The sequence below is a fragment of the Sapajus apella genome, unplaced genomic scaffold (genome assembly GCF_009761245.1).
Source record: "Sapajus apella isolate SASKATOON/1434 unplaced genomic scaffold, GSC_monkey_1.0 scaffold10, whole genome shotgun sequence".
Taxonomy (NCBI): domain Eukaryota; kingdom Metazoa; phylum Chordata; class Mammalia; order Primates; family Cebidae; genus Sapajus; species Sapajus apella.
This window is the reverse complement of record NW_022436950.1, coordinates 34524504-34543546: the sequence shown is the minus strand read 5'-3', so window position 1 is coordinate 34543546 and position 19043 is coordinate 34524504. Positions and strand designations below refer to the sequence as shown.

General features: G+C 35.5%; 1 protein-coding gene and 1 long non-coding RNA gene across 3 annotated transcripts in view; both read left to right on the top strand.

Moving 5' to 3' along the window:
- PARD3B (par-3 family cell polarity regulator beta) overlaps positions 1-19043 on the top strand; it is a 1108767-nt gene that overhangs the window by 161251 nt on the left and 928473 nt on the right. The window lies entirely within an intron of this gene.
- Positions 52-585, top strand: LOC116551482. Its single transcript, XR_004268961.1, has 2 exons — positions 52-487; positions 521-585. It is a non-coding gene; the product is annotated as an uncharacterized LOC116551482 (long non-coding RNA).

Here is a 19043-nt window from a genome sequence, read left to right as displayed (position 1 = left end):
AAAAAAAAAAAAAAAAAAAAAAAAAAAAAAAAAAAAAAAAAATACCTCACGTATTTTACATAGCATGAAGTACTATAAAATTACAAAAAATAAGTACAAAAAGTAATAAGCTAGTAAATATATTAATGTCTACTTAATAGATATTTATTAAATATCTATCAAGACACTGACTAGATAGTAGGGTGGGGAGGAGAAAAGATTTAAAATGTGTCTCTGTACTTGGGAAAATTACAGCTTTAGTGAGTCATCATGGTTTGCTTAAGAGAAGGTGAACAAGCAGTCCAAAGCAGTGAAGTGTGTGGAGGCAGCAGCAGGTACTTAAGTTTGGCCTAATGCTAGCCAATTGCATTATAAGGTGGTTGTTGATTTTGTTCCTTCATCTCTACCCCTCTTCCATCCTTTACTGACTCTGTGCAGTCCTTTAGTGTTGATCATATTTCTATTCTAATATTTGGTGCATAATAGGTACTCAGTAACACCTCTTTGGGTGAATGAATGAGTGAATGAAGACAGAAGACAGGTGAATGAATGAGTGAATGAAGACAGAAGACAGGCTTTAAACTTTTTAACAATATGGTTTAGCAGGAAAAGAGCATAGCTTGGCATGTCTTTGTAAGGGTGAGATTTATTTCATTTTACATAAGAGTAAGCTGAAATCCATCCAGGTTTGAAAAGAAAATAAGGGACAATGGAGAAAAAGAAGAAGTCCGAATGCCAATGACAACTGATAGAAGAAGACTCCAGAAAATTGGATGGGGTGTGGTGACCAGCCTAGTCAGGGGTTCACTTTGAAAAATAGGAAATAGTGGTTTTCTTCAAATACAAGAGAAAAATAAGTGAAGTTGGACATAAAGAAAGATTTGAAGGTATAGAAGAGAAAAGTCTAGTGGAATGATTTCGGTCACATTTTAGTGGAGGTAAAAGAAAGACCATCTAATATAAAGACAGATTGGAATCTGGAAACCATCATTCTCAGCAAACTGACCCAAAAACAAAGCCAAGCACCGTATGTTCTCACTCACAGGTGGGTGTTGAACAACGAGAACACGTGGACTTAGGGAGAGAAGCATCACACACAGGGGACAGTTGTGGGGGGTAGGGGAGAGACAGCGGGGGATGGGGAGGGATAACATGGGGAGAAATGCCAGATATAGTATGCACCTAAAGTAAAATAAATAAATAAATAATTATAAGGAAATCCTTGAATACAAATGGGTTTCAGAATTAGAAATTTTTTAGGTATTAGGGAGGTAATAGATGTATTTACTATATACTAAGTAACACTTCTCATATGGTCTTTGGCAGTACCCTGTAATCATAGACATTAATATTTCTCTAGGAAAACACTAATATTTATGCCTGGTGAAATAAGGATGATAAATAGTTTCCAGACAATATAGTTTGTGCCAAATGTACAAAAAGTAGATACAACAACACGCTTGGATATTGGAATAATGGATAAGGGATTGTGGATCTGTGCAGTTTGCATGGTCTGTTTTTGTTTGCTGGAATAACTGAAATGAATCAAGTTGTTTAAGATTTGAAAAGTAGCAGGACTTTTTTGAGCAGGGGAGCCAAGTAGCTTCTGTGATGTGTGATGTGGCAGAGTGGTTTCTCAATGAACGTCATCAGCACGTTCCTGTGTGTTTCTGTGCACTCTTCCTATACATGCTGTATGTGCTCTGATGTCCAGCAACCTGAATGGAAATCCAGACCAGATGAAGCCTGACTGGAACTGCAAGTTTATTATTGTCAAGAATGTTCCAGAGGCACTGAGAAGCTTAAATTGTGAGAGTAGCATATGCTTTAAGATCCAAGAGTTAAGGAAGATATGAAGTTGCTGATGTTTTTAGGACTTTTTTTTTGTTTGTTTTTTGGGTTTTTTTTTTGGAAACCACTATTACAACTTTTTGGCTTCTTTATGTGGATTTTTTTTCCTACATAAGTTGACATTATTGAATTCTTTCTTGGTATTTTATGTGTTTTGTTTTGCTTTGAGACGGAGTCTCGCTCTGACATCAGGCTGGATGGAGTCCAGTGGTGCAGTCTCGGCTCACTGCAACCTCTGCCTCCTGGTTCAAGTGATTCTTCCTCCTCAGCCTCCCAAGTAGCTGGGACTACAGGTGCTTACCACCATGCCCAGCTAATTTTTGTATGTTTTTTTGTAGAGACAGGATTTCACCATGTTGGTCAGGATGGTCTCAATCTCTTGACATTGTGATCTGCCCGCCTGGGCCTCCCAAAGTGCTGGGATTACAGGTGTGAGCCACCGTGCCTGGCCGGTATGTTTCTATCACAAAGGCCAAGCAGCATGCCTAGATATATCTAGTAGATGATGGATAACTAAATAAATTATTGTAACTATAAATTATAGCTTGTTATAAATTATCTTTCATGACTCAGTAAATGAATTATTATGTGTTTGTGCATACTTAACAAACCTTTGGAGTATGTTTTCCACACAGGATTGCAATAAGCCATTTTTCAATATTGATGTGGAAATTCTGTATTTGTTAAATTATGTATGTGGAGATTTGTGTTCGTTGACTTTATATAGTCTCAAGTAGAATTCGGTAGAAGTGCTAAGCAATGATATCTTAATATTAAAATTTTAAAAAGTGATAGTGGAGGAAATAAAACTGTTCTATGAGTTTCATATTTTGAGCTTTTAATTTTACCTTGAAGATATTCCCTACTGAAGATTGTAAAGCTCTACCCAGAGGAGGTCATGGGGAGACCCTGGTGTGGGAGTGTGGAGGGGTGAGAGCAGGCTAAGAGACCCCTTTGGAAACTGCATCTTCTGGTCAGCATCTCCCTCATCAAAACTCCTGATCCCCAGCAGGATGATAGAACTCAAGGATCAGTGTCTCAGAACTGGGAGCAGTAAGTCCTCTTTTTAACTGAGGAAGCCTCTTTGACTATGTATAAATAAAATCTTATACAGAGGCAGATTTTTTTTTAAACTTCATAAGTTTTGTTTTTTAATTTTTTGGTAGAGACAGAGTCTCACTATGTTGCCCAGGCTGGTCTCAACTCCTGGCCTCAAGCAGTCTTCCTGCCTCAGTGTCTCAAAGTGCAAGGATTACATTGTACCTGGCTGGAGACAGATTTTTAATGTATATGCTTGTGTTTATGACGTTAATTATTTGTGATTATAGAAGAATTAAATGTCTTCAAATAGAGGAACTAACATATATTACTTGCTACCTTGCTTTTGATGTTACAAATTATAAATGTAAACATTTTGGTCATTATATTTCAGAAACAATCTCCCAGTATTAGAATGTAGACACAGATAACGATATTTAGATTTTGGAAATCTTTGATCAAATCATGATAATAGTGAAATAATGTAATTATATCACTTTCACCTGGACAAAACTCTCCTAAATAGTCTCAGTACTTCTAAGAACTTTATATACCAGTCACATCAGATAATTTAATTTCCATTTTTGTTTCTAGGGATTTACATCCAAAGTCTAATTTTTTATGTTAAAATGTATCCTCAAGGGCATAGTATATTCTTTTACATTTTCAATATTATTTAAAGTTAAACTACAAGTCTTTTCATGGTGGCATTTCTTTTTTCAAAGCTATAATCAAATGTCACCTACATTGATAATCATTTGTATAGAAATTTTAAAATGCCTTTCTTAACAGCTTTAAATTATCAACCTGGACTATGGAATGCTAAAAGATATTGTTTCCAGTATTTTTGGGGAGCCAATTACAAACAAACTTTAAAAATCTTACTCTGCTGGCTGGGATTTTCTAATTTAGTATTGTACATCGCAAATATAAAAGACTAAAACTCAGTTGAAATATAAGTGATGTTGTTTGGGAGCAAGCTATCTAGGAAATGTGTGAATAATGTTTGTTGCATTCCTTTTGTTACAGTTTATTCCTAGATTGTCTTTTTTGGGAAAAAAAAAAAGTTTCCAGAGTTGTAAGGTAAAAATGCTTGGATAGTCCCATTAATTTGATACAAAGTTCTGATAGAAGAGTTCAAGAATGTTTAGAGTTGCCCTTACATCATGTCAGTACCCAATAAAATATTTCCTACATGCTGCAGAACATACTATTTTATATGAGGAATAAAGTACCAAGAAAGAGAATGTAAATGAAGTTCTGCCAGACTATTGTAGATTTTCTGTGAGTTTCGGTTCAGTGTATGTGGTTCCAGAATTAAATTGTCTCATGTGGAAAAAGACAGCCTTAGGAACTTTAGTGTGAGCATGTGTGTATTTTATTATTCTACTTTATCATTCTCTTCACTTTTGTGACCTCTAGATTACAGTATCGCAGTATATGCTACCTTTGGTTCTCTTTGAAGGTCAGCGCTGTTGAACACAGTGGACCATCTGCCCGTTGCCTAATGAAGCAGATGACTTCTCCGTGACAGTGTCATGTGCTGGAGGTGTTCACCTGGAGAATACATACCTATATAGGTTAGGTCCCAATTTTCTTGGGTTCAACACTGAGACATCTTAAGGCAACTAAAAGCAGGCAAAAAACATTTTCCAGATTGGAGTATCGTGGAGTTACAGGCTAAAACTTTAAGGGTGATCACACTTTTGCATGCTTAGAATTTTATATTTGCCTCAGGCTCAAGCATTTGCTAATAGCCAAAATATTATTTATTTTAAAGGATTTTAAAGGTTTAAGTGATTGTGAAATAGTAGTACCTTTTTAAAAAGTTTTATCTTTTTATTTTTCACAGGCTAAAGAAATCATAAATATTGTTTAACCTCCTGAGGAAAACAGAGCCTATAATCCAGAACAAAAATACAATTTTATTAATTTCATTGACTTGTGGAATTATCTGTCTATTTAATATTTCTATTTCTTACATTAAAATAAGATTTCAGAAAAATTTCTTGAGAAAAGTGGTCAGGTCTTTCTTTTTTTTTCTTTTCTTAAATTGACCTTAAATGGTTAGGCAAAGGCAGCATATATTTGGGAAGACACTGTCGTGCTGAAAAGTCATTTGATTCAAGTTCTTCCAGGTCAAGTCTTAGGATAATAGAAATCTATCATCTAAGCCTCTGGTTGACTAGCGCATACTGCTTAAGAAATGCCATTTCCATATATTCTGAAAAGAGGAGAAAAAAGATTGTGAAAAAGATCCCCAGAACATGCAGTGATCCCTTGATGTCTACTAAAGCACATTTAAATTCTTGGTTCTAGCAGGAAATTGTTAGTCTAATATATGTGTTGAGATATTTGGTAGATTTTTGAGAGCCGTATATGCAGTCATTTGAAGAAGTGTGAGGCATCTTATGTGGTAGAAGATTCAACATGGGCTCAAAGTCTTAGGCATTCATTGGGGCTTTGCCGACTAATTACTGCCCAGCTGATTTTGGTGGGGGTTCTCTGTCTACCTAGGCCTGCCTTTCTCCTTTCTATTCTCTAAAGAGTTGCCCCTGCTTCATTGATTCTCAATTACTGATTTGGAGAGCGAATCCATTAGAAGAGCCTGGGAACTTAAATAGATTTTTGATCTATCCTCTGTGTTGGGATCCTGGAATGTGTTTGGGGTCCTAGGATGTTTTATTTATTTATTGTGGTGTAGTTTTTGCCTTCTCTATAAATGCTGTCACTGACACAAGTGAAAACTCTTAAGCTGAAATGTAATAGCAGTCTTTCAAGTTCTGAATTGGTGGTCTCAAAATTCTAGCCCAGAGGATGTTGAAAGCAGACCTAATAGTGATATTGATGATAAAGAGGGTGAGCAAAGGAGTTTCCTTTGACCTGTTGCAAGTCCCTTTAATCAGTGCGTTTATAGATTTAGGTGAATCATCTCTCTAAATTTTTATATTTAATATTGATGTTGTAGTCATAGTTACTGTGTAATAGAAAGCTTAACCAGTTAAATACATTCATGGTTCTCAAGATTTCCTTTAGTACTAAAAATTAAATTATAGTATATTTTATATGTTCTGATAACTGGACTTAACCAATTACTTATTTGCTTTATAGTATTAAGACAGCCACTAAACACTTTTGATTTTCCTTCTCTTCCCGTATTTCCAGAATACTGACACTGCTTCTCTTACAACAAGCTCTGTGAAGATAAATGAAATGACTGAGAGCTTTAAACAAGACTCTAGATTGATTTTTATTGCCTTTTTAGTAGTTCATTGTCTATATGTAAATTACATATTACATAATATTTGAACAGATAGTAAAGTTTTTCTAATGAAGGTGATATTAATATCTAACAGCTACTAAATTATATGTAAGTAATAGATATATGTGATCTCTTTGTTATGTCTTATAACTTCTTATTCTCTCAATTATCTAAAAATAAGAAATTATATAGGGGCATTATTCTAAGTATGTTACATGTATCATCTCATTTAGTTCTTGTAAAAAGTCATTGAGGCAAATACTATTTGCTTGTTTTGAGACAGAGTCTTGCTCTGTCACCCTGGCTGTAGTACAGTAGTGCATTCTTGGCCCACTGCAACCTCCACTTCCGGGGGTCAAGCAATTCTCCTGCCTCAGCCTCCCCAGTAGCTGGGACTGCACGCATGTGCCATCATGCCCAGCTACTGTTTTTGTATTTTTACTAGAGATGGGGTTTCTCTGTGTTGGCTAGGCTGATCTTGAACTCCTGACTTAAAGTGATCCACCCGTCTTGGCCTCCCAAAGTGCTGGGATTACAGGTGTGAGCCGCTGGACCTGGCCAATATTTGTCCTTTTAAAAAAGGTTTTTCCTTTTTATTAGCAATATAATCCATATAAAGGAGTAACTAATGTGATTGATATATTATAAAACAATCAAACAAAAATCATGTGTCATGTACTTACTACCCAGCTTTAAAAAAGAGTAATACCTTTTAAATTCCTACGTGCTGCCTCCCACCCCACCACCCCATAGTCATCTTTCCCCCGCTCCAAGAAGTTTATCATTATGCTGATTTGTATTATAGAATATTCCATATGTATATATCCCTGAGTAATGTATGATTGAGTTTTATGTTTCAAGCCCATGTGTGTTGTGTTGTTGTAAGTATTCTTCTGTGATTTGCTTTTTTCAATCAGTTTATTTTTAGATTCATCCACATTCATGCACATAAGTTTTGGCTTCTTTATTTCAGTGCTGTAGAGTGTTTATAGTATGTCTGTATTTGAACTTATTAATCCTGATTTCTTCTTCCTATTGAAGAACAGTTGGGATGTATACAGTTTTTTCTGTTGCTTTATTCTTCAACATGCATGTTTTGCCCCTTGCAGCACATCGACAAGAATGTATATCTAGAGTCCAAGCAAAGGAGGAAATTTACTGGAATAAATATTTATTGAGATGAGTATTTTCATAATTTACAGGATAATACCAAGTTGTTTTTCATATTCAGTGTACCAGTTCCTTTTGCCTTTCTTCCCTCTATTTTTAAAAATTGGGATTAAATAGACATACCATAAAATTTACCGGTATTTAAGTATACAGTTTGTAGCATGAAGAACATTCACATTGTTGTGTAGCCGTCACCACCATTTATCTCCAGAAGTTTTTTCATTCTCCCCAACTCAAGCTCTGTGCCTGTCAAACACTAGTTCCCTATTTCTCCCCTCCCATCAGACCCTGGAAACCACCATTCCCCTTTTTGTGTCTATGAATTTGGCTGTTCTAAGCACCTCATATAAGTGGAATGATACGACATTTGCCTTTGTGGATCTGGCTTATTTTTCTTAGTATAAACGTCAAGGTTATCCATGTTGTCGCATGTGCCAGAATTCCCCTCCTTTATTAAGGCTGTATAATATACATTTTGTCTACCCATTCATTTATCAATATTGTCCAAAGGTGGTCTTGTATTTTCTCTGCCCAGCCCTAGAATCAATCAGTTCCCCAACAAGTTCTTGTTTCTTGTATTGGAGAATGGTATTTGGAAAGGTCTAGGTGGTAGTTGTGCTCTGAACTGCTGGTTTGTTATTATTTATAGGCCCTCTTAGTGTACAGAGGTAAGAAATATATGCATCTTTATTAATATATGTGTATGTACATTTATATTCATTTTTAAATCTATTCCTTCAGTATATCTATTAAAATTCATAGGTCATACCTGTATCTGTGATTCTTGTCCAGTACTACAGGGTTAATTCTAGCTTTCCTTCTCTCCTGATTTCTGAGACTGGAAATGTGGCTGTCATTATCCACAAAAGATACTTATTTTCCAATTTGTAGTATATATATACTGAAATACTGTAGTTTCAGATTTGCTTACTATAAAAAACTTTACTAACTGTGGCATTTGTATACATAAGTACTGTTTGTCACACATGACGATTTTCCTTATTAGAGCAAAACACCCAAAAACTCTCTTAAATATGAATTTAATTAGTATTTTCTTGTTTATTTTTTCTGTTTTTTTTTTTAAACCGGAGTTTAAGATCCTGCCCATCCTGAGATTTAGTTGTTGTATATGAGCCAATAATTGCTTTACTTTGCCTACATTGGTTTCAATTTCTGTCACTTGTTAAGCACTGTCCAGACAAAAGCACAGTGTGACTGGTCAGTTAGAATTAAAACGAACCTCTTCGGCCTTAAGGAAATTATTTCCAAAGAGGAAAACCAGATATAGTGAGAACATGCATATAAGTACTCCAGATTATTTGAGAGCACCTTATTATGCTTATCTCTGTGATATCAAACCATATGAAATTAAAGCTCTGATAACTTCATTGTCTACTTATGTCTGTGATATCAAATCATATGAAATTAAAGCTCTGATAACTTCATTCCTCACTATAATTTACAAACACCCACAGAAAACTTCAGAATAAACTAATGGCAAGTCATTAGTATCTACTACCTAATCACTTTGCTTGTGGGTTCACTATTCACTTTCCAATTTGACAATATGTTATAGTGATGTGCTATAATTTTCATTTTAAGCTATACAACAGAAATGATATTACGTTTAATGGCTGAATGGCTTTCATTTTACAATTAGAGGTATCCTAAGCAATAAGAGTTGACAAATTATCCCTGAAAAACAAAATTACAGGACACTCACAAAGAACCAGCTTTTGAAAGGCTTACCAATAAGGCATCCTTGACGTGAATATAGAGTATGCTTTACTAATCTCTGTGAAACTGTTTGTATTGAGGTTGTAGTTGATTTTGAAAGGGGAGTGTTCTTTAGAATTCCTAGTATTCAGAGATAAAGAGTGAAGAAGTGTTTCTAAGAAGGTAAATAATTAAAATAGTAGTTATTACCCAATCACTTTAGAATTTAATATGGGATCTCTGTGTCTAATGAAGACTCTGTATGTAATCTCAGTAAGGTTTACTTCCCTGTGATTCTGACAAATTTTAAGAGCAGATTTATTTTTTAAATGTATTTTTGAAAACCATTCATTTTTCTAGTTAGTGGATTCTTTTTCCTGTAGATTTTACCAGACAAGAATTTTTATTTTCATTAGAAAAATCTGTTCTTCAGGCTATTTCAGTTGATTCAACTTTCTCTAAAGCAGATACTGTTTTTCTTTTTTTTTTTTTCCTGCTGCTGTTGATTATAAAACTGAGTATTTCTGGCACTTGATCAATTAAAACATAAATCATAAGCCAAACTACTTTCTTTTGTGATCAAACTTCTGTGCAAAACATATGAAAAGACTTTAGTCATGTTCCTTTGTTTGAAACTTGCGAGGCATCTTAGGGAAGATTTTCTATAGAAAAGTTTGGGGAATGCTTGGCTCTTAGCAGCCTAATTGCGGCATCTGTTCACTGCTGACCTTTCACATATGCTTCTTTCTCGCTTTACTGCCAGGCTCTCTCCTGTACCTCTTCCATGAATCTGCCCTGGTCAGCATACCATCCTTTGAGTTCTCATTCTACATTGCTTTTTCTTAAATTCAATGTATCATCTAGTTTTTTAATCATCTCCCTGCTCTGTGAAACCAGCATTCCTCAGTTTGAACCATCACTTGCCTGGCATACAGATTCATAGGCCTCAACCATGGGTTTACATTATTATTATTATTATTATTATTTATTTTCTTTTTTTTTCCCCCATTTATTTATTTTATTGCATTTTAGGTTTTGGGGTACATGTGAAGAACATGCAAAATTGTGGCATAGGTACACACGTGGCAGTGTGATTTGCTGCCTTCCCCCCCATCACCTACATCTGGCATCTCTCCCCTTGCTATCTCTCCCCAGCTCCCCACCCCCCACCGTCCCTCCCCTATTTCCCCCCAACTGACCCCAGTGTGTAGTGCTCCCCTCCCTGTGTCCATGTGTTCTCATTGTTCAACACCCGCCTATGAGTGAGAACATGTGGTGTTTGATCTTCTGCTCTTCTGTCAGTTTGCTGAGAATGATGGTTTCCAGGTTCATCCATGTCCCTACAAAGGACCCAAGCTCATCGTTTTTGATGGCTGCATAATATTCCATGGTGTATATGTGCCACATTTTCCCTATCCAGTCTATCGTCGATGGGCATTTGGGTTGGTTCCAGGTCTTTGCTATTGTAAACAGTGCTGCAATGAACATTCGTGTGCATGTGTCCTTATAGTAGAACGATTTGTAGTCCTTTGGATATATACCCAGTAATGGGATTGCTGGGTCAAATGGAATTTCTATTTCTAGGTCCTTGAGGAATCGCCACACTGTCTTCCATAATGGTTGAACTAATTTACACTCCCACCAACAGTGCAAAAGTGTTCCTATTTCTCCACATCCTCTCCAGCATCTGTTGTCTCCAGATTTTTTAATGATCGCCATTCTAACTGGCGTGAGATGGTATCTCAATGTTGTTTTGATTTACATTGTTAATAAATGCTGCAAAAAACTCTTATGCATGCTGATACTTGAACAGTACTCACCAAAGTGAGTTACTTTAAATGTAGAACTAATTATTAATTGTGTTTATATCTCAGCCGAGCATTCATTAGAAGCCCTATAAATGCTTGTTGAATAAATATCAAACAAGATAATGAGCCCTTTACTATCCCTAAGAGATAATAATAGTCTCCAGTCTGGTTGCTATTGGCCTTTCATCTGGTTTGGAGTTAAGAGTGTAGTGCCTTGCTACTCAGATTGTGAGCCACAACCAGGAACGTGAACATCACCTAGAGATGAAGAGCCTTGGACACCACTCTGGACCTACCAAATCAGAATCTGCATTGTAACAATAAACCTAGTGATTTGTATATAAGGAAAATTTGAAAAACACTGGCTTAGAGGGCCAGAGTTATACTGCCCTTTTGGAATTTAGTAGTGGAGATTTTAATCCATTAGACAAGGAGTGACTCTTCAATGAGAACATGGATCTTTAAGCACTAAATGATGTGCTTGGAAAGGTTGGGTCCTCTGAGGGGAAGATAGTGGAAATGGACTATATGTAAAATTATTGGGTTGGTGCAAAACTAATTGCTGTTTTTGGCATTATAAGTAATGGCAGAAGCAGCAATTTCTTTTGCACCAAGCTAATAACCTGTGCTGTGGAAGAAGCGTGTATGTATAAGGTTATTTGATGTCATTAGGTTGATGTAGGTTGGGGTGGGGTACTCGGGAGAAATTTCATTCTCTCATATTTTCCTTTAGGATTTGCTACAATGGACTTTGCACCTCATTCCCTTAATTATTGCAGAGTGAGCCACTTAATAGTGATTATGGGCTAAATAAAGTGATAGAAGATTTAGAAGCATGAAGTATAAGTACCTTTGTGTAAAACCCAAACATTATTTAACTCTGTAGGAAACAGATTTAGAGAAACCTGAGACTAGGGTACTCAGGTCTGAGAATTTTGGCTTAATACTAAATTATTTTTAAGCCCAATCAATATCCTTTTATGAATTAAAAGTTATTAATGACTCTCATAGGCTTTTCCTCTAAATTGAATCCACTTGCAAATGCTAGGTAAGAAAATGCATTTGAGTCTTTCAATTTTCCCACTTTTTAAAAACTCTCCTCTTGTTTTTCCCCATGTTAGCCATGCCATGTAAACAAGTGACAGTCTTTTTCCTTTTGATGGTGTTTCAGCTAGTTTAGGCATCTGGTGGAGTTGGTGGTGGCATGGAGAGAAGGTGGAAATTGTTTAGGACCTAGAGAATAAGCAGTCGGACATCCAAATGAATGATGAACATTATAGAATGAACAGTGAGAATTGCAGTGAGCCACAGTCATCTCTGTGTCAAATAAAGGCAGGTGGCTAAGTAGTCACAGAGCCAAATTGGGAACCAGACAAAGAATCTGAGGGTGATGGAAGTATCCAGAGAGATGGCCAGGATGTGACATGGCAGACGTGGCATCTGTGCCTCAGATGACTGGCACAGTAGTAGCACACGTGGCTGCTTTTCATTCACTAACAACCAGGGAAGGCACAGCTTCAGCTCACTGGGTTCATTCTGTTTGTATGCTGCAGGGCCACAGTGACTGACATTTGTGATGACAGTTCTGCTGAATCACCTCAGATAGACCAAATTTACAAATATTGTGTGTCTTTTAATGTTATGTGAATGTTCTAATTACAGCTCTTTTGGTTTCAAGGAACAGAGTCTCACACACTAGTTTTATTTTAGGGAACTAGAGGGCAGAAAGGCATGTATTGCAAGAAATGAAAGCAGGAAGGGGAACATTGACAGAACCTGAAGAAATTAATGCCTCAGCATTTGTGTTATCTTTTTTCGTGTGTTTGTTTGAAGGTGGTGAATTGGGGAGAGTGTCTATATTTTTTCTCTGTCTCATTTTGTGTCTCTTCCCTTATCCCCATGATTTGTTTTTACTTACTGACTGCATTAGTCTGTTCTTCCACTCCAATAAAGAATATCTGAGACTGAGTAATTTATAAAGAAAGGAGGTTTAATTGACTCACAGTTCTGCATGGCTGGGAAGGCCTCATGAAATTTACAGTCATGGAGGAAGGGGAAGCAGGTACTTCTTCACAACGTGGCAGGAGAGAGGATAGAGCAGGGGAAACCACCACTTATAAAACCATCAGATTTTGTGAGACTCACTATCATGAGAACAGCATGGGGGAAACCACCCCCATGATCCAATCACCTCCCACCAGGCCCCTTCCTTAACACTTAAGGATTACAATTCAAGATGAGATTTGGGTGGGGACACTGAGCCAAACCATGTCACTGACCTCGCATGTGGCCTCCATCCTCAACATTGTTAGGAGTAACTAGATTCAACATCAACCATTGCCTAACAGTAGTCTCTTATGTCTTGGGTTAAATTTGAAAGGGAGCATGAGTACCAGCTTTCTTTAGTTTATCTCTGTAAGCCAAGCCAAACAATCCTTTGATTGCCTTTGAGATATGTATATCTCTGAGCAATCAGTTGTGTTGAGTTTGAGGTTGGTCACATGATGTGTAACCTTGCTTCCTTCAGAAACTGAAAATGAGTCAGGTAATAACAAATATATGTATCATTGCATTTTAATAATGATTACTCCTGACATATTTATATTAACATTTGTACAGTTCTGCCTCATTTCTGGATGCATTGGTGGGATTTACAACCATGAATAAAATACACATTGGGAGAATTTATGATCCAGTGGAGAGATAATAATTAACCAAAACAGATAATTTTCTAATAGTTTTGAAAAGAGTATATTCATAGTTGTTTTTCATGATACTATAGACTTCATTCTTAATATAGACCTCATTTTGTTAAAGACAGTCTTCTAACCAAACTTTTTCAGAAGTGCATCTTTTGTATTACTTTAATGGAAAGTATTTTGTTACAGTAGTCATAATGGAGTAATTATTTCACAGCAAGCAAGGCTGATGTAGAATATTTGTAGATTGAGGGTATGTCTTCAAAGCCTAGTAGGTTAGCAAACAGTTGAGGAATTAGGGCTAAGTGCCTTTAAATGCTTGTCTCTTCATTTTTTAAATTAAAGTTGATATTTGAATAGATGGAAAATATGAGTGATGAAAATCTTTGATCATCTTAATAGTATATATCTTTAAAGTGTAAATTAACTGCTAATTTAATTCACTGTAATGCTATGTGCAGTGATGTGTCTTTATTTAAAAACTTGTAATTTTGCTGAAAATGTGTAGATTCTTAACCACATGTAACCTTCTGGTAATTTAATTTTGCCTTTTCACATAGTTCTTGTATGTTACCAAACTTTGGTTTTCCTTGAAATATTTTAATTTATTATCTTAAATTACGCTATAAAATAACTAAAAAGAAACAAGAAGTGTTGTTACTGATATAGTTGTCTTTTATATAACTTTGAATTTCAGAATGGTATGTAAATTAATGTGATAGTGAATTAGGTAAATAACTATCTTTCACAGAAGATAAGTTAAATTATAAGAAATAATCATTTGGAACTTTACCCAAAAACCATAGGCAATCAAACTATTTAAATACTATTCTATAGTTGTGAGTACATCTCAAGAGGAATGTGTCCATGCATATCCTCTCTCCTTGATTTTTTGTGTTTAATAAGAGTTGAGTTTAAGCTTTTGCCCCTTGAAGTTACTTCTCTTTTTTCAGGTTTCTTTGTATGTGTTCCTAAAGAGGCACATGACATTGCTGTGTTTATGGCATTTTTATGAAGGTCTAATGAGAATACAGTCAACTTTGTTATTTAGCAGATTAATTGGTGTTTGGATTAATTATGCTAAAATAATAATAGACATTTTATTCTTACAATTTTAAATACTGCAAGCCAACAGAAATGATCCATATACTGGATAATATCTCTTGTTTGGAGTTGCTTGGTAACTGATAGAAGCTACATTAGGTCTATTGCCACGTGAGAAACCCTGGTGCTTTTTCCAATTCATGATAGAGCTTTTGTATTCATGGCCATGAACTGATATTTGTGTGTGTGTGGTCTGTACAGATTTAAGAAGTAAGATGGTTTTGGGTCTTTTAAAATGTAAATATGATAAAATAGACCCAAACTAAAATTATTGGAATCAAAGTAAAAGCTACATATTGCTTAACATTCAAACAAGTTAGAAGTCAATTGGGAAAAGTATACCATTAAACAATTTGCATTGTGATATGAAAAAGAAATCAGATGATTCATAGTTGAGAAACAAAGGATAAATTGATGCCTTTTGTAGCTCATGAGATCTTGAAGCAGAAGATGAAAGTCAAAGTTAAACTTGAAAAAATCCATTGTCTAATTTTGATCAGACAATGCAGGTTTGGTACTTTCAGCAGACAGTTGGTATAAGAACCTTAGTTAGCATCCGGTACCTGTTATATCAGGTTATGTGCCCAGTTGCTTGGACAGAGGCCAAATAATAATGGCTTAAACAAGGTGGAATGTTTACTTCTTTCTCATGCAGAAGTCTCAGCTGAAGGTAGTTTGGGGGTGGAAGGAAACCAGGCATCTTGCTCTCGTTTGTTGCTCTCCTCACTCTACAGTGGTTTGGCAGTTACTTCTAACCCTGTCTGTATATTGGATTAATATGAGAAGTGTAAAATGAGATTTATATAAAGAACATAAAGAACAGACTCTTGGGTGCCACCACAGATTAAATTAGGATCTCTGAGAATGAGTACTGCTCCAGACCTACTGAATCAGAACCTGTGGTCATAGTCATGAGATCTCACCTCGCTGCAAAGGAGGGTGGGAAATGTAGTCTGTAGCTGCAGGCAGGTATACAGCTAAAGTTGGTTGATTTTATTACCAAAAAGAAGATAGAATAAGTATTGAGGGAGACAATAAGTAAATTTCTACCTGTGAATTATAGTTTAAGACATTCAGCAGTAATAATGATTTAAGGCACTTGATAGTGCAAAGAAGACAGTGTGAAATACGAGGCTAGTTCGCATAAATAAAATTGGAACTACCTACAGGGGGCACATACTCCAGCCTGTAAGAGTCAAAGAGGTGACTAAGGCTAGTGAAAAAGGGCCAGGCGTTTCAGAGACTGGAGGGGCTTGTTTAAAGTGGTAGCTCTAGTAGTTGTTGCCATGTAGGAAAGTAGACGAAATTTTTATAGATTCAGTGAAAAATCTACATTTTTATCAAAATGTGAGCCCAATTTAGCATATCTTTAAATTAGATATGGATTAAAAGCCATTTATTTCTAATTTCTGACCTTAATATTATGGCACAGTATTTCAATGGCAAAGACAGCATTTTTCTTGGTGTCAAACTCCTTTTCCTCCAAGTTCATTATATTTAAAAATATTTTTTAAAAACTTGTTAAAAATGTCAAAGGTATTTTTGTAGACAGTATCCTTTTGGCTATTTCTAGTAAATTATGTGATTCCTTTGTATTCCTAAGCTATTACACTTGAATTAATTTTATATTTTTGTTGATACTTATAGAACTCTAATTTTGGATGAACTTCTAATGAAATAAGTGTGTAGTTTTGGCTACTTCTAATGGTGATTTTGTGTTCTTTGTGATCTTCTACTCTATCTCCAGTTTATTAAGACTACCTCTGCTTGCAGAGGCACGTTGTAAACTGTAAGAAACTCTCATGATATTTTAGTGCCTTGCCACTGTGTCTGGCACAAAAACACTCAATGTATAAATGATGAAAAAATGATACCTCTGTTAGGTAATCATTAATGTTTACATCCTAAGACAAGGTGTCTATAGATTTCAGTTGTACAAATAACAGTGGGGTACTACAAATCAAAAATATTTTCATCGTTATACTTTTTACCATTTTACGAACAAAAGAGATGGAAATAAACTTTTTATCTTTTGACAAATAATCGGATCCTGTAGATTGAGTTAATTACTTGGTAGAAAGTTACCTCTTCTGCTTCATTGGTCAAGACTTTCTGTGAGGTAGAATTTGTCATGACTTTAGAAATTTATTGTTATGCCATTATAAAAATATCTATCTTATATCTTGGGACTAGTTTATCTGGTCATATCTGGCCATCAAATACTTTGACAGTGACAGTATCTTGGATGACAGTGCTACTGGATTAGATTGGCTAACTTCCATAATTTAAATTAAAACCAGGACCCTGAAGTGCTTCTTAGAATAATCATATTGGTTACCATGCCTGTTACTCGATTTTTTTCCTTTTGTTTAAGGCAGCACTATTAGTATTTTGTCTGTAAATTTTTTGACTAGTCAGAAGAGATATGAGGCTTTAGGGCTGAAATAAACTCATCGGTTCAACAGGTATTGTATTCTTTTTCATTTATCAATTCCAGATTTGGGTTTGGTCCTTGTTAATAAGGAAGAGGAAATACCAAGACTTTCATGAGTATTTAAAATTTACAAGTTAGGAATTTTACAATGCATTAATTCTGTGGAGCTCTGGTAGGGGCATCATCTAAATACGGGTAGGATCCTGTCCTCCAGCTCTTTGGTTATTTAAAAAGGGATAAAGGCTATGATGTCTGGCTGTCACTTCTACCTTCTGCCTGCTGCTCTCTCCCTGTGCTGAAAGTGGTGGGTCAAGTCTAGCTGGCAAAAATTAGCATAGAAAGGGGCATTGTCTCATCAAAATTTGGCAATTATGGAGTAATTTTTTTTTTTTGAGACAGAGTCTCATTCTGTCACAAGGTTGGAGTGCAATGGCACAATCTTGGCTCACTGACACCTCCAACTCCCTGGTTCAAGCGATTGTCCTACCTCAGCCTCCTGAGTAGCTGGGATTACAGGCACCTGCCACCATGCCCAGATGATTTTTTTTTTTGTATTTTTAGTTGAGACAGGATTTCACTATGTTGGCCAGGATGGTCTCAGTCTTTTGACCCTGTGATCTGCCTGCCTTGGCCTCCAAAAGTGCTGAGATTACAGGCATAAGCCACCGCGCCTGGCCAATTTTTATAAATGCTGACACTTTTGTTATCTCTGGGAAATGATTAGTTGATATTAGTTGACAGCTGTTTGGCTACCTCTTGATATAGAAGAAAATATTTCCTGAGTCAGCTTCCTTAATTTTCTCAAAATAATTAACTTGAGTTGTTATAGCTCAAGTTAATTTTCACACCAACACAAACTTTTAGATGCTGTTATGTTTTTAACAAAGTATAAGTAGATTGGTTTTAAGTTGACTTAGCCATTGTCAAAGATTCAGTTGATTTTTTAAAAATTAAGGATGTATTAAAATGAGATTGATATATTTATGGAGAATTCATAAATGATTCCAAATAAATTAATTTATAGATATAATATATTTGTATGTTTTGTAATATTTGGAAAACAATTTAGCTTCATTATGTTTGAGTGAGCTAAATATATTCATCTGTATTTTTCAAATTTGCCAAAGAACAAAAAGGAAGAGTTTGTTACTTGGATTATTGGATTTTTTCATTACTCACTATGGTAACAGTCCAAAGATAAGAATCAATTTCTTAACACTTTATTATATGTTTTGAAGGAAGTTCCTTTGTTCTATGTTTACCTTACAGAACCTCAGAGTTTAAAGCCACATTCTCTTTTTAAGGGAAATAAAGTATTGTCAGATTTTATAATTGCAAATAGCATAGGAAATCATGAATGGATGAAAACCATAGTGTGATAAGTCATTCACTAGAAGGGGAGTTGAGGAGGCAGTGGGGGGCAGGATGATGGAGTGATAAAGGTCATAGTAATTACAGGAAAAAGTGAGCATAATGGCAATAAATTGAAAATTGCCCAGGTAAGATATGTGAGGAAAGCTAGCAGATTGTGATTGACATACTGGTGTAACTTCATTACTTTATAACCTGAGAGTAAATTCCAAATTTCTTCTGGCAAGAAATAGTGATTTTTTTTCTATGCAAGTAGTAAATTTGCTGATTTTGAGTTCCTACACACCTTATGGGCATAACAGAAGAACATGAAAAATGTTATTCTTCAAATTACTGACCTTATGGCTAATGTCTTTCCTTAATACTAGTATCCTTATATTCTGTTCTTGGTCAGAAATCCCATATGCCCAGCATTCCCTGGAATCTTTGGCCTTCCCTTTGGCATCCCAAAGCACTTCTGCCATTGACCTTAAAAGAGCAGTAGTTATAGTTGCTTTTATTAAGACAAGTTTGGCAATCATTTATATTTCTCAATATTGTTGCTAATCAAAATCATAATATTTAGCTTATCTTTAGCATTTTAGCTTGCCTTTTTCTTAAAAGATACTAGC